The 12,222-nt window shown below is 41.3% G+C and overlaps 1 protein-coding gene across 2 annotated transcripts in view; it reads right to left on the bottom strand.

Moving 5' to 3' along the window:
• Positions 1-12,222, bottom strand: part of LOC133491632 (interleukin-1 receptor accessory protein-like 1) — a 301,815-nt gene that overhangs the window by 284,036 nt on the left and 5,557 nt on the right. The window contains exon 1 of one of the 2 annotated variants that reach the window (XM_061803019.1): positions 5,666-6,030. The exons of the other annotated variant lie outside the window; for it this stretch is intronic. The gene's annotated coding sequence lies outside the window, so the exon portion shown is untranslated. Of the gene's footprint in view, positions 1-5,665; positions 6,031-12,222 lie in introns of those variants that run through there. 2 annotated transcript variants of the gene reach the window in all.

The following is a 12,222-nucleotide window of genomic DNA, read 5'->3' as shown; positions in this document are numbered from 1 at the left end:
TGGCTTCCAGCCAGCTTTAGAATAGATTTATAAGTTCTGCTACTCGTCTATAAATTACTAAATATTTTATGTTCTGAACATATAAATTAATGGGATATAAACGACGTAGGGCTCTGAGATCGACAAACTGAGGTCAAGTAGTGGAGCGCAGAGTCCAAAGCAAATACGGTGAAACAGCATTCAGTCATTATGCTACACACGAATGGAATATGTTGCCGACAGAGGTGACGTCAGCCACAAGTGTGAATATTTTTTAATCCAGATTAAAAGAAAAATATATTTCTCATGCTATTTAGAGCATTTCCACTTTAAAATGATGTTTCTTGCAATGAATGTTCTTTTAATTGTACTTTTATTTCTTAACTTATTTTAAATATTTAAAAGCTGTTTTGTCTTTTTTAAATGCTTTTAATTAATATAGAACACACTGAATTATCTGTTGTATGAAATGCGCCATATAAATACATTTACTTTGTTTTACTTTACAAAGGAAAGCAGAAATAGACAATTATTTTTGTTCTATCTATGCTTGCAATCAAATGCATTCTTGAAGAGTACAATAAACCCCTATCAAGGACGTCAAACGCATTTTTTATGTCGGCTACACTGTAGTTATGGTTTCCCTTAGAGGGCTATTATGACTTTGAAGCCATATAAGTGTATAATCGCCCCATCATATTATTACATACAATACAGTGGAACCTTGATAAAACGCCTTCCCGATATAAATTATATCGGATAAAAATGGCCTTAGGAACTGAAAAAGTCATCCAAAAATAGTTTCCATTTGTCACTTAAAATGCTGTTGACAAAGTCTCTTAATTCCAGAATTAGTCATTACTGTTTACTGTCTCTATGGTGCAATACAGACAGAAAATGACAATGACATATTTACAGGTCCTAGAATATAACAAAACGTCCCTTCCATGCTTGGGTGGGGGCCATGTTGAATATGGGGCATTGACATAGTGTGCATGTCATGATGGTGAAATCTTTTGCCAATTGTGCCGGAGAGTGCAGCACAGAGCAAAGGAGAGCGGTATAGCGGCATGTTAAAGCTGAAGAATACAGACCACAAGTCTATGGAATATAGAACATGCTATTTTTGTTCCAGTAACCTTCTTTTTGACAAACTGTTCACCTTTGGGAACAGATTTGGAATTAGGAAGCACACTAATTCCTCCTGCCTTATGAAAGTGACTCAGCTATGATGAGTACTGTAGATCAACAATGCCACCATGACCGAGCACACCGTCATGGTAATTTTGGATGAAATATGAAGCTTTCTATCTTTTCATGTTTTTTTATATATATTTTTATAAGATAGACAACCACTTATCTTGATTAGTCCATTCTATCAAGTTGTACCAAGCTGTATCCACAAAAAAAAAAAAGGATGGTTGACACGTTTTGAACTACGAGTCAAACAAAAGCATTTGTTCAACTATTGTTCAATTTATGTCACGACCCATCGGAACGAAGGTAGGACCCAAATGCAGGATTCATCAGATGCAAGGTAGTTAGGGGAAAAACGTTTATTATTAAATGGTCGGGGATCGGGCAGGCAGTCAGGTGCAGCAGCGGTAGTTGGGACGTCGGGCGAAGAGAGCAGGTGAGCGGGCAGGCAGGAGTCGGTACACGGGAGATCGATCAAGGCAGCCAGAAGTCTCAAAGGAGTCAGGCTTACGGGGTTGGTCGGAGAAAAGGCGAAGGTCGGTACACACGGGTTGTCGATCAGGGATACGAGAGTGCTGGAACGGGACATGAACCTCAACGATCTGGCGGAGCACCAGTCGTCATCGGGGTCTTATATATACATGGGATAATCAGCCCGCATGAGGTGCAGGTGTGTGCCTCCCAATTAGCGCGAGCGCGCGGGCACCCGCACAGCCCGGGCTGGAGCGGCAGGATCATGACAATTCATTTTATAAAGTGGTATGATGTTCCATACAAACTTCCCCTGGATCTTTTCCTGTCGTGTCTGCTATATTAATAAACCGTATTTTCCTGACTATATGTCGCTACTGTTTTCCGGTGCTGTGAACCCTGTGTAACGATATAATGATACGGCTAAAATAGAGATTTTTGTCACTAGTGGCTATCACTTTGAACGTACAAGAAAAGGTTGTTTAAACATAATGATAAAAAACATTACCGTTCCCTATATTGTACTAGAGTTTGGGTATGCACAGATGCCTCCTCGTGTGTGGAAGAAGACGAAGATGCTCCCTCAAAAATGTAGAAGAAGACGAAGAAGACAATGAAGATGAAGACAAAGCAACCTCCGGCATAGATGAGAGAGCTAGTTACAGTAGGCTTCGAGGAGGATTTTTTCACCAAATAGAAGCATTGCTTGTTTTGGACAATATGAGAGCCTCTAAAACAGACTCTGTAAAAACAGCCATAAAGATGTTAAACTCAATTCCATTTGTGATTCCCGGAGGTACAACAAAGTTTTTATAGCCACTGGACATCAGTGTGAATTGTGCTTTTAAAGTGTCATGCCGAGGTGAGTGGGAGGCTTGGATGAAAGGCAGTGAGAAATCTTTAACAAAAGCTCGTCCCTTGCAAAGATGATCCTTTTCTGAGGTCCGCAAGTGAATCTTAAACTGGTGTAGCAGTGTCAAAGAATCTACCGTTGCCAATGGATTTCGAAAAGCTGAACTGCGATGTGAGGAAAACCGCACAACCTCAGCATTAACTTGAGATCAAATTTACATTGAGAGCGACAAAGAGACAGAAATGCTGTGTGACGGAGACGTTTTGTGGATCTTCAGCTTCTATACTGAAGACGATGACTTTAGTGGTTTCAGTGACCAGGAGGAGGCGAATAAAAACAATGACTCTTTTGTCATGTTATGCTTGAGCTGTTTTACTGCCATGTGGAGACAAACAGCCACACTCACAATCACACCTAGGGGCAATTTAGAGTGAGTAATGTTGCATGTTTTTGCAATGTGGGAGGAAACCAGAGTGACCAGAGGAAACCCCCACAGGGACGAGGAGAACATGCAAACTATGGAATTGAACCCGGGACCTCAAAACTGTGAGGCCAACGCTTTACCAGCTGACCAAACCGTGCCGCCCCTGAGAAGTCCAATTTATCACAAATGTCACGTGAGTAAATGTATGGCAGTAGGTAGGAACGGCATTTGAGTACAATATACATTTTCAATTGTATTTTCATCCAAATAATATTTGAAAGGTTGGTGTGGAATATTTTGCAAATATTGTTCAAAGAACATGATTGATATTTTGGAGTCATTAAAAAAGAATAGGTATCATTCTCTAGTTCCAAGCAAAGACTAACCAGTAAGTATTGTATACCGTAACCTCCTGTGTTGCAGGTAAAAATAAAGCAAAATGTTGACTATTTGGAACATGGCCGTATAAGAGGTAGTCAGAATTTGAGCACTTTAGAAAATATATTGTTAATTAATTAATTTATTTATTTTTGGTCATTCCCCCCATTTAAACGTTTTATTTCTTTGTATTCAAATTATTTTAATCATGTAAAGCACATTGAATCTTGTGTATTAAACCGACTAAATAAATTTGCTTTGCATTGGAATTCTTCCTTGGCAGGGGTGCCTCTTCTTTTTATGCCTAGACACATTGTTATCTGTGTGATCTACCATACTTGTCAATTCATGACATGACAGTGGCAACAAAAATAAATAGCTCTGAGATAGATCAATGCAGAGCGATTGTGATTTACGATAGCACGGCGGGGTGTGTGGATGAGAGGAGGATTCTATCTTCAGAGGAACTGGATTTTAAAAACATTTTACTGGGGCTGTGCCCGTTATTGTGTATGTCGTCTATCCTTTCTAATGTTCACATGGCACAAAAGTCAGTCTTATCAGTGGTGACAAACAGATTTGGAAATATAGCACTGTACAATGAATGTGTACATGTGGTTGCACACAATCTGGATCACTTCTTCCCTTCCCATTTCCTTGAGTGGCATTAATGTAATTTAACAGCCATGATGGAGCTGCACCCTCTCGACTTCCTTTTTAGTGTTCCTCCCCATAAAATCTCTTTGATTTTGACTACCTCTTCAATCTAAAACCAGGCCCAGCAGGAGCTGGTAACAGCTCCTTGAAATGAAAAGTATCAATCAGTAGAGGCAAGGAAAAGCTTTTGATGTCTTTAGTGGCTTTGGCAGATTCTCCTTCCTTGTTTCAGTCTCAGGAAGACACGTGACCAAAACATAAAAAGGATAAATCACTTTTATAAAACAGGAAGTTGATCAGCTTTTGACAATTGCATCCTTGCATATTCATAATGGAAGATCGTGGATGCTGCCTGGACCTCCTGACAAATACTCACAGTATGCCACAAATATTTCTGGTAGCACCAAGCTACGTCAGTCAAAGTACGTGTTAAAGGGATAATAATGTTCTTTGCAATTGAAATACTATACTGTAGTAAGTTAGTCTCCAGGGATCACTGGAAGAATCCAGTGTCACAAAAATAAATAGGATTGTCATAAAGTGTGGATGATGGCTTATCTCGGCCGAAATCAATTTGTGAGTGAGACCTCTCCTCAGCTCAGTATGTACTGTAGCTGCTGGGCCTATGGCCACTGCCACTAACATATTAATTCATGTATTAATATACCGTTGCCCTTTTGTCATGTCGGCTTTTGTCTGTTTGCCATTTTGTTTTTCCTCTTGGCTTGGTGCAAATGTTTTCTGGTCAAACATTTATGTGCTTTTGGTCCATAAATGCCGTTTGGTACTTCATCTGAGTCTACTTTTTAAGATAACAATTATAGATATTTTCTATTTTAGATTTTAAAAAGTCTATATAATGGGAACCATCTGTTTTTTCACCTGATTTCAGATAATATTCCATCACTGAATCAAAAAATGACCTACATTTTTTGTGTGCTAAGCAGTTCACAGTTTATTTAACTAATGTTACAAATATTCCCTACTGTAGATTGAATAGTAGACATTATTGAAAATAAACACTGGTAAATTGAATGTTATATCATCATTGTCAAAAATCCATTGCATGAACATTCTTTTGTTTGAACCTTGAAAGCGAAAATACCTGTACATGTAAACAAAAAACATGTGGCTATCGGTGAAAAACCTGACATGGTTGAACAACCCTGATGTGATTTTTAGATTCAGTACATCAAAATTGTTCTAAATCCTAAATCTGCTTTTTCCATGTTTCATCATTGAAAAATATATTTTATTATTTAGTGATGGACGCCTATCTTAAAAAGTGCTATCTTTACAAAAACTGAATTAAAACCATGAAATGTACAGTATGTTTTCTGCTCGGGAGCTCAGCACCCCTAAACCTCTGATTCTAGAATCGCCCCTGCAAGCTCCACACCTACGTTGTACACCACCTAAACCTTAAAAATGTCTCTGCTCCAGTGCTCCACATCAATGTTTTCAATCATGGGCCGGGATCGATCCGAACAGACCAAGGAAGACACGACTCACGGATTGTCGACGTATATTCGGCACATAATAATAATAATAATAATAATAACAGTCAGCTGAGCTTTCCCATACGGATGTACTCCGATAGTCCCATATTGGTGGACGTTAAACGCATCAGCAGCACGCGGTAAACGAAGCAATTCCACTTCAACTTTGGACAGATATCAGATTTTTTTTTTAAATGCTGAACTTACCTTCGCAGTTTCCGCGTTTTTTTCTTTTTGATGAATGATCTCTGCACAGTCAAGTCACAGAGCCATTGCGGGAAATCAATTCTCTGCGCTACAGAATAGAGTACGGGGTCTCAAAAATTGCAAATAGCGAGAGTGACAAGAAATACGACGTCCCAAAAGTAGCGCACGGCTCCAAAAAAATCGTAGCGTTGTTTCAAAAATCACATATTGCCGAAGCGTGCACACCTGCAGGCAGCCCCTCATAAAAAAATGAAAAAAAAAAAAACAGCAAAACTGAGGTGATGACTCGATAACACCATTAATAACATCGATACGTGCGATCATTCCGTGAAATCCGTCATATATGCTCTCGCTCAGGACCTCAAGGCGAGGATGTCCCCCCAGAAGTGAGGATATGCAGCTCCTTTCTCTCTCTCTCTCTCTCTCTCTCTCCTCTCTCTCTCTCTCTCTCTCCCTCAAGGCGAGGATGTCCCCCCAGAAGTGAGGATATGCAGCTCCTTCTCTCTCTCTCTCTCTCTCTCTCTCTCTCTCTCTCTCTCTCTCTCTCTCTCTCTCTCTCTCTCTCACACTCTCTCTCTCTCTCTCTCCCTCTCTCTCTTTCTCTCTCTCTCTCTCTCTCTCTCCCTCTCTCTCTCTTTCTCTCGTTCATTGGAATGTATAGGCGACATACCGAGTCATACCGTAGTGTCAAATATAGCCTACCAAATACAGTAATCACATCAACAGTGACTCAAAGCGGCCAGCTAGTATAGGAAACGCAGGACGTACGTTATTTACACCTTCTTTCAAGTCTGATACTATTTTGTGTCGAGTCACGACCACAGAATGGACCGCAGACATGGCACCTGGAAAGCTATAGAGTTAGTGGAACTCGGGAACAACACTCTAACCCAGACATGTCCAAAGTCCGGCCCCCGGGCCAATTGCGGCCCGTGGACAAATTTTTACCGGCCCGCGGCCTCTATCATGAAATCAATAATATGCGGCCCGCCAGCACTGTTGACCACAGTATAAAATACATGTGTACAAAAAGCTATTTTTCATATTTTTCATTTCACCAGAAGATGGCAGAAGCCAAGTGGCCGCACTCTGGCCGCCCTGACCCTTGACCTTGCGTGATCGTTTCAGCCCAGCCCATTTCTAACATGGCGTCTGTAAACAAAAAAAGGAAAGTTGACCGCGAGGGCCGCCGCTTCCAGGACAAGTGGAAATTTGAGTATTTTTTCACTGAAATACGAAACAACTGTGTCTGCCTAATTTGATAAGAGACTGTGGCTGTTTTCAAGGAATTCAACATCAAGAGGCACTACCAGACGAAACATGCTAGCTACGACAAGCTAACTGGGAACAAACGCGGTGAAAAAGTGAAGCAACTGGAAGCTGTTTTAACGGCACAGCAAAGCTGTTTCACAAGAGTCCGTGTGTAATAGTAATAGTAATAGTGAATAATATGTAATGTTTCACATGAACTTAGATATCCTTTATAGTTTTCTTAATTTTTTGTGGTTTGTGATTTCGGTAAAAACCTAAATGTAAAAAAAAATGTAAAAGTAAAAGTATGCCATTTGTAATTAAAAAAATCCCAAAAAGTTAATTTGTATTTAATGTTAATGGTTCAAAGAATGTCAGGCTAAATAGTCGGCCCCCACACATTTTCACCTTACCAAATCTGGCCCTCTTTGCAAAAAGTTTGGACACCCCTGCTCTAACCATTCAAGAAAATGATTAGGAATGGGGACATGTTAGATGAACTATTATCGAGTATAGAGTGGTTATAAATAATAGTTACGCAAAAAGACATTTCCCCATTCAACATCTTGCTCCTACTTTAAGTCTAGTGCTCATCCGCTGCCAATCTTGGTACTATAATGTTGAATTATTACACACTTCTTCCAGTTAAAAAAAAAAAAACAAAAACTTTGTCAGTCTGCCACAACTGTGAGTTTGTACAGTATTTACCAGCTACCAATGATTCAACTGCAGCCAGCAGTAGACAAAAGTAGAATCACTAAAGATGATGAATGGACAGGGTTGCTGCCCTTCTTTCTCCCCAAATTGAAATGGTGTAAAACAAATGGTGGACATATAGTAAGTGAGAATGTCCTCCCTGTGGGCCAATCTGGCAATAAAAAGGTTCCTACTTTGATTTGCCCCTTGCTGGGCTAACCGACTTTGGGTTTCTGTTAGAAGAATTCTGATGAAGGGACGTCTTTGAGAAAGAGGAAAAAAACTATCCTCCGCTTAGTGAAAATGTGCAGTTGTGAGCTTTCTTTGTCATCCACAGGGCCGGGCATGAATAGTAAATCCTTAATGAGTAAAAGAGTGCACAAACACAGCATTGAGTCCTCTTTTTAGTCGAGGTTTTCAGCTACAGATGGCTTGGACTCAATCAGCTGGTTTATATGCAGCTTCGTGGGCGCTCGTGCATTGAGAGTAACGGTGCAACAACATTTCCTGGCTCTTTTGTTTTCTGTGATTTAAAACACCGCAAAACCTTTAGCCCAGAGCTTTTTGTGTTGTTGCCGTCATGCTGTAATGGTATTTTGAAAATTGACATGTCATTTTATTTAAGTTCAGAGGTTTGGTCCTCAAATGTCTTAATTGTAGCATCTGTCTAATTAAAATGATTGAAATGGGGAAAATATTGTCCATCCATTTGTCGGTTCAGTGGCTAAGACCTGTTTCATCATTTAGCATGACCATTTTGACCATAAGACTGAGTCGTTGTGAAATTAATTTTCTCTATCTGCCCTCTTATCTAAATCCTCAGTCATCACAATTTGAATTCCATCAGTTATAGCTTGGCTCTTCTATCAATTTGTGAATGTCATTCCTGTATTTATTGCATAATATGCTTAACTGTATCTGTCCTCTGATTGACTGATTTTAGGTCGAAAGGGCATTCCACATGGAGACTTTTCAGAGGCAAAGGGGGCAAACATTTAATTGGGGTAATGAGGTCACAAAAGGAAGCTTAAGTGGCAAACATGTCAAAATGACACTTGGTTCATAAGTTATGAGAGTGCACTGCAGGGACAATTGGTGTATAATGTGTCCTATCACACAACAAATGTCTTCTGTAATTTGCATCATCACTTAATCATTGAAGTGAAAAAAAAAATCCCAATCAGGTGTTTTTTTTTAAAAATAACTTCTCATGGGTCTTCATGCTTACTCACATCTATTTTCCTAAGATGTAACCAACTCTCAAAATCTGTGCCTTCAGTGAGAATGTAATTTGCGTGTGAAGTAGTCTTGTACCCTACCCCCTGCAGCTCCGCTTGCGACAATGATGACTAACACGTACATGCACCCTCAGAGAAATCACAAACAATAAATGGAGCTGCTGTAATGATTAATATATGCGGAAGAATGCAGGAACTGACTACAAATGTGGTCAAACCTAAACAGGATGGCAGGTTGAGGACCTTTGCTTACCTTGGAGTTCTTGCGTTCTGTGGGAAACTTATTTTGTCATAGTATAACGCTAAGGAATGGAGCATACCGCTGGAGACAATCACTTCGCTGATGCTTCAGATAGCAAAATTCTCGGTCATGTCAGCAACACAAGCCTACAAAGTGCTTTTTACCGCTTTTATGACCTTGGTGGTTGGAGTACAACTCTGAATAGTCATGAAGGTCCAATTTATAACAAGATTCGAACAGTTTCCTGCTTAAATATCAGAATGCTACCTAAATTAATTAGAAAAATTGAGTTCAATAATTCAAACTATCTATCTAACTATCAACATTTTTACACCCTACTTGCAGTTTTTTTTTAAACCCTATTCTTGGGTTTCATCTGAGTACTCAAAAGATTAATTTATCCCAGAAGGCCTTCGTTTTCATTTTAATGTATTTGAAATTAATACTCTGAAAGCATTTTTGTCATGTACAAAAGAAATTAGGTTTGGATTTAATAGTGCCCAAAGATGGTCAAGATCCATTTTGAAAGTGAACAGAGTCTTGACGGTACTTTTTTGACTTCTTAAATCCGACCAGTAGCTAAACATGATGTGGTTTGTAATCCAAAACATAAAGATTGATGGATTGATCATATGGATGGTTATCAACTTGTCTAGATTTGATTCGGCAATATTTGCCTTCAAAGGCTAAAAATGTGTATTATGACATGGACAACAAAGTTTTAACATTCATGTTCATTTGAAAAAAAGGAATAAAAATGTTTGCATCAAGTGCTTGAATGCAGAATCCAGTGAAACGATCACTTTTTGTGGTGTTTGAAGGGAAACGGGAGTCTGATCAATACACACTGATTGTCCAATATTGGTTATCTTCAATGTGGTTCAGATGGATAGCTGAACACTTGGAATATTAAACAATCCATCTAAGTGTTGTTGTTCTCCATAGTGATAAGCAAGTCATCCAAGCTGACTTTGCTTTATGAATGCTGCATTCAAAGATTCAATAGAAATATTAATTTTTCTGAAAGAAAAACCAAAAATATTCCCTGCCTTCATATGGTTGTTACAATCAATTTTCTAAATCATCAATCACAAAATCAGAAGCAGAAACAGGGAGATTGTGACACGTAGTTCAGAACAGAAGCTTGATACAAGAAGAAAGTTTTAGCCCCGGGTGAATGGCCAAATGAGCCACCAATTTCTCTTGGCATCAGTAAAACAAGGTCAGTATTTAGTTCAGTCTACAAATGATATCTATTCATCCATCGGTTTTATGAGCTGCTTATTCTCACAAGGATCACGGGAATGCCTTCGCCTATCCCAGCTGTCATCGAGCAGGAGTCAAAGTACACCCTGAATTGGTTGCCTGCCAATCGCATGGAACATGGAGACAGACAACAGTCGCACTCAAAATCACACCTAGGGACAATTTAGAGCCTCCAATTAATGCATGTATTGGGATGTGGGAGGAAACCGGAGTGCATACCTGTCAACTCGTACGGCTTAGAAGTAGTTCACACGGATTTTGTGGTGAATCTTAGGTATCTGGCCATATATCACAAATCATACGGATTGTGAAAATTTCCATTCACTTTTGCCCAGAATGGCACTAGTCTACTCTATTGTGGGGAAAACTCAAAGCAGGGTAATTCCAAACGTAGCCTGCATCAAAGATTTTTGTCGCAGCAGGCATGATGTTTAGCACAGCGGCAAATGTTGATTTAGATTAGCAAAATTCCTACTTTCATTTCCGATAATTTTCCGGTAAATCCTTGGCACGGATCGAGCACCGCCGAGCCGGACACCTCACCACGGGAAACATGGAGGTTGCAGCCAAGGAGCTGCTGGCCGGCTCTCGGCTACCTGTCACAATTGATCAAATCGTTAACGATATGCTATTGGTGACGGTGACCTATCTAGATAGGAGCTATAAGGGGATATTACTTGACTGCAACAAAAAGTGAGTGTAATTTATTATCTTGACTTTGATCATTTGTGGCTCAAATTAATTTTACTAGGCTCGTAGCTAATGTAGTGTGTATGTACGCTAGTTAGCCGCCTGGGTGTAGCGCCGAAGAAAAGGAGTCCGAGGCGGAGTGTCGGACACAGGAACAAAACTTGTTTTATTGCTAGACATCAAAACACTACTCGCATAACGGCGGGAACTCTGTGATCCTTCACTCCGGAAGAGCAACAACAAAAACAGTCCGTCCGGAACCCCGCACCCCAACTCGAGGTCCCGCGGGTGAATTATGAAAACCGTCACGCAGGGCTGCTTTCATGGAGCGGTGGAACCGCTCGCAGAGACCGTTCGCCTGGGGGTGATAGGCGGTAGTGCGGTGCAGCTTGACCCCCAAACTCTTAGCGACTGCGTCCGGGCCACGTCTGACGACGTTGTCGAGGAAAGGGGAATGGCTTCGGGCCAACGGGTCGTCCTGTCCACCATGGTGAGCAAGTAGGTGAAACCGTGCAAGGGAGGAAGCGGAACTACCAAGTCAACGTTGACGTGGTCAAACCTTCTCTCGGGGACAGCGAAGGGCTCCAAGGGGGCTTTTGTGTGGAAATCCACCTTAGCCCGCTGACAGGCCACGCACGAGTCGACCCAGGCCTGCACATCTTTCTTAAGACCGCGCCACACAAACCTCTGGGCCACCAGCCTCACGGACAGTTTCCTTCCGGGGTGGGGGAGGTTGTGGACCACCTCGAAAACAGCTCGCCGCCAGTTTGCAGGGACCAGCCACATGCGAACCAAAATCACGGGCATCGCCGCGACCACCACCGCAGGGACACCGACGGAAATGGGCACAGGACAATGGACCGCGCATTTCCTTCCCGTCCTGGGGGAAGGGGCGTTCGCCGTGGACAGCAGAATGGGAAGGCTCAGCTTCCCTCACCTAACCCAAACCCTAACCAGTCCATTAATAGCCAACAGACGTCGGGCACGCTCCGGCCGTGAAAGCTCAAAAACCTTGAGAAGGTGAGCCTTGATCCCGGCATACTTATCTCGGGCCGGGGAAGAGGTGATGAAGTTCACTGATCTGGCCGCCGTTGAGCTCCCGAGGGCTGAGACAACGTGATAATAACGCATGGAATTATCTGAGATCCTGTGGAGGGCGAACTGAGCCTCCGTCT

The sequence above is a fragment of the Syngnathoides biaculeatus genome, chromosome 2, assembly GCF_019802595.1.
Source record: "Syngnathoides biaculeatus isolate LvHL_M chromosome 2, ASM1980259v1, whole genome shotgun sequence".
Taxonomy (NCBI): Eukaryota; Metazoa; Chordata; class Actinopteri; order Syngnathiformes; family Syngnathidae; genus Syngnathoides; species Syngnathoides biaculeatus.
The sequence above is the reverse complement of the archived record's forward strand: the minus strand, read 5'-3'. Positions and strand labels throughout refer to the sequence as shown.